The sequence below is a fragment of the Gossypium hirsutum genome, chromosome A10 (genome assembly GCF_007990345.1).
Source record: "Gossypium hirsutum isolate 1008001.06 chromosome A10, Gossypium_hirsutum_v2.1, whole genome shotgun sequence".
Classification (NCBI taxonomy): Eukaryota; Viridiplantae; Streptophyta; class Magnoliopsida; order Malvales; family Malvaceae; genus Gossypium; species Gossypium hirsutum.
Genome location: NC_053433.1, coordinates 103,019,813 through 103,024,574, shown reverse-complemented (window position 1 = coordinate 103,024,574; position 4,762 = coordinate 103,019,813).

Here is a 4,762-nt window from a genome sequence, read left to right as displayed (position 1 = left end):
GACCGGAATGAGCATTCTATCGCTTCACTATCAGCCTCTATGTATGGCATATCGTCGGTGACTGACGCAATGATGTCTTCTTCTGCACCTATAGTCACCAATCGACCCTCCATCACCAATTTTAACTTTTGGTGAAGTGACGATGGTACAGCTCCTGCAGAATGGATCCAAGGCCTCCCCAATAGGCAATTGTAAGATGGTTTAATATCCATTACCAAAAAGTCTACCTCGTATGTATTTGGACCAATCAATAGAGGTATCTCGATTCTCCCCATCACTTTCTCTCAGTGCCATCAAATGCTCTTACTATATTTTGACATGATTTCATGTGAGAACTATCCACAGGTAACCTGTTTAATGTGGACAGGGGTAAAACATTCAGGGCCGATCCATTGTCCACGAGTACTGCCGGTAGTATACACCCCTTGCAACGGGCAGTGATGTGCAAGGCCTTGGTAGATCCCATACCACCTGGCGGGATCTCATCATCGTTGAAGAAGATGAAATTATCGGCATTTATATTGTTAACCAGGCGATCCAATTTGTTCACTGAGATATCTTTAGCGACATAGGTCTCATTTAGCACTTTTACCAACGCATTACGATGTATCTCTGAACTTAGAAGTAACTCGAGCACTGAGATGCGAGCGGGTTGCTTATGCAATTGTTCCACCACGCTATACTCGCTATGCTTCAAGAATTTTAGGAATTCTCTAGCCTCATTTTCGGTCACCGGTGTGTTAATTTGCGGTTCAATTCCGGTCGTCTTCGTTTTATTTTGTTCAACCGCCAAGGCTTTTCCTTTTATAGGTTCCCTTTTTGTATTTCCCAGGTCGTAACGTTTTCCACTACGCGTATAGAAACCTGCGTCATTAGCCTCTTCTGAAGCATTTATCGGGTTCTCCTCTCCCGTGATCATCACATTGCAGTCGTAATTCCAAGGAACCTTTTTGCTATCCTTGTAAGGAAAGGCTACAGGTTTTTGGATTATGACCCTTGGCGCCAGTTGTATTCCAGATCCTGTACTCGTTGGCCTTGAAATAATCACCACTGGGTGATTTGGGGCCTTTCCCGTAGGCCCCTCCTCCGAGGCGTAAACTTCTCCATTTTCAAGTCCTTTGATCTCTTCATAAAATTCTAGCTCTTTGTTGTTCATCAGATTTTGCACCATGGCCTTGAATTCAGTGCAGTTTTGAATGTCATGGTCTTCTTCAGCATGAAACTCGCAGTACGTCTTCGTTCCTTCGGGCCTTTCTTTTGAACCTTGTTTGATGAGACCTCCTTCTATCATTTGTCTCCAGACCCAACTCAATGGGGTTTTTATCTCTGCAATGTCGGTTTTGATTCTCTTTTTCTCACCTTCGATTATTGCGTTTACCCCTTTATCAGCATGGTTGGGTAACGGATTTGCTGCTACGTTGGGTCCTAATGGGTCGTCAAACTTCACAATCCCCATCTTAATGAACCTTTCCACCGCCTTTTTAAACCCAGTACAGTTCTCAATCGAGTGTCCTGGTATCCCTGCATGGTATTCACATTGGGCATTCGTGTCATACCATTTGGGATATGGAGGTTGCATGGGCTCGAGATAAAATGGAGATACTATGTGTGCATCAAATAACTTCTGATACAGTTCCCCGTATGTTATTGGAATGGGCGTGAACTGAAGTCTCTCTGTGTTAGTCCTTGCGTTGGGCCTTGTGTTGGGTTCCTGCCTCGAGGGGGCTTGGTGACTAGTGGTTATCATTTTTGGAGGGCCAACAGTAATCGGTTTTGAATGGCTCTTGCTATATGTGCTTACGTTGTTTACTTCACCCTCCTTTTTCCTTGGGGCTGGTCTTTTGAAGCTTTCTCCCGTGTCGATTTTACCGCTCCTTACCGCGTTCTCAATCATTTCACCGGACATTACCATATCCGAGAAGCTCTTGGTAGCACTCCCCAACATGTGGTTGATGAACGGGGCTTTCAAAGTGTTGATAAACAACATGGTGACCTCTTTTTCCAAAAGGGGTGGCTGGACTTGTGTTGCCACTTCTCTCCATCGTTGGGCGTACTGCCTGAAATTCTCGCTAGGCTTTTTCTCCATGTTTTGTAACGTAATTCGATCGGGTGTTATATCCGTTACATGACTGTATTGCTTCATAAAAGCTTGCGCCAAGTCTCTCCATGAACTAACTTTAGCACGACTCAGTTGGTTGTACCATTTGGCTGCAGATCCGATCAAACTGTCCTGGAAGCAGTGGATTAACAGCTGATCATTGTTGACGTATCCGGTCATTCTTCGACAGAACATAGTTATATGAGCTTCAGGACAACTAGTCCCATTATATTTTTCGAATTCCGGCATTTTGAACTTAGGTGGGAGTACTAAATCAGGGACCAAACTCAGATCCTTGGCGTCAACCCCGCGATGATAGTCGATGTTTTCCATGACTCTAAATTTTTCCTCTAACCATCTACATCGGTCCTCCAGCTGTTTTGGCAGGTTCATTCTTGTTTTTTCTGTTTCTGCCACATCATCGAGGTCCGGGACCACAGGATTAGTGGGATTATCCCCGGGATTAGAACCCGAGCCCATTTGAAAATGCACTGGTACCGAGGCACTAGCCAGACATTGAGGTCTAATGGTAACCGGTATCCTTTGTGGGTACACCTCTGGTTGTGCTTGGATGTTAGTTGGGGTAAAACCTGGAGGATAAACAGGGTCATCGTGATCCTCCCCAGCATCAACTACGGGGTCTTTTCCTTTGTTATTCCCTCCAGCCAATAACTGCTTTAATTGGTTCATCACAGTGTTCTGGGATTCTAACATGTCCTGCTGGATTTTTTCCAGTCGTTCATGCATCTGATCTTGCATCTCTCGTTGCAACTGTTCCAATCTTTCCATCCTTTGATCCATTACTTTTGTTTGGCGACGAGTACCGTAGTGATATTTGATTAGATTTTGTTGGTTTCCAGGGTAACTGTCATAATTTAATTTTATTAGGGTCATTTTATGAAACTTACTGCATATGATGTAATGCAAATGTATGAAATGAATGCAAAAAGAGGCATTGATTCGAATTCAATTTCATTAGAAAACTCAACTAGAAAGCAAATTTCTTTACATAAAATAAATTACATATACGACTTCGCCTTTATACCCAAGGCCTTAACCTTCCTAAGAAGCCAAGCTAAATCTCGACCTCGGCTTGATTCTGACTCATATTTTAAACTCAATACATCGGCCTGAACTGCTAATGTTTGCAGATGATCAGCCACTTCCCGCACTTGAGTCACAGCTTCGCCCATAACGTAATCTCTGTCTCTAATCTGCCTTTGAGAATGGTGGAATTGCTCTTGCCATTGATCATTACTCCTCTCAAGAAGCTCCATTCGTAGCTCAGAATTGTGTAATGCGTCCTCAAGCTCCTCTACCTTTTCCTTCAGTTCTTCGATCTTATTTAAGCTTGCTCTTAATTCGATCATGGAGTTGCGACTACGGTACGAGTGAAGTGACTTTTCTAGCTCTGCCACCTTGGCCTTTAATCCTGCCTTCTCATTTCGGCACTCTAACAAACTCCTTTCCAAAGCGTTTTCTCGAGCTCGAGCATCCTGAAATTTCTTTTCCCACTGATTGGCCCTATTCTTTTCCTCATTGATCTCTTGTCGCCACTGCTCTGACGTTTTGCCCAGACCGACAGTTCTCATCGACAATCGCAGCTTCTTGTAATCTATTTTTAGACTATCCAAATCCTCTTCAGCTTTGTTCTTTCCCTTCCTTAATTTCTCGGCTTCTAGCTTGTGGATATCGATGTCTAATCCCAAATGCACTTTTTCTTCTTCTAACTGTTCTATCCTTTTTCCCAACTCAGAATTCCTTTTCTCAAAGTCTCGTTTGATGATCTCTAATTCTGACGGAACTACTTGTAGATGCTCTTCTATAGACTGAACGCAATCTTCCTCGGTTTAGGGATGTTGTCATTGACTCTTTTACTCCACCACCCATAATATTCTGAAGTTGCCATCGCTCCTATGGTAAATATTTTCATTCGGTGAACCTGTTTCCAAGCGTTAGATATTTCTCGAGTTTTTCTCTTGTAGTTTTCATCCTTATAAGAAAACTCACATTGAGCCAACCCTTGTGTTGCTGGTATGAACTGTCTCGATCTATATTGTCTTAATACGAGTAAAGGGGCATAACCGACAGCTCCCCAATTCCAAGTAAAGGGACCCAGTCGAAATCACCACATCGATACAGGATCTCGTCGGGTACCATCCAAGAGCTTTCCATTCAACGTCATCCTCCTGAAGATTTGGAGAATCGTCATCCACTTCTCTTCCGTGATGTCGTCTCGTCTTGGTGTAGCAACTTGTTCTTCAACGGGGAATAACTTCTGAGAAGACTCGATAAGAACATTCTCCATCTTCCAAAGTGACTATGAACACACATAGTAGCTGTGCGCATCCGATGACTTCTCCCTGCTCTTCGATGCACTTAGGATGAAGTTCTGCTGTGCGGATGGTGATCCTACTAGCCGATCGAACAAATCAGAGACGGCTCATCTACGTGCCCTAAAGCTCTAGGGAAAATTACCAAACCATAGATACCTAGAGCGAAGACATCCACTCTTTTCTTCACATCGGGGTGTGCTAATACTAAATCTCGCAAGCTTTTCAAGGAACGCATTTACTGTCTCCCTTCTGTTGGATCCGGGCAGCGACCACTGTTCGCTCATCCCTGTAATGCTCATCAATTTTTAATATGTTGGGACACTAGCAT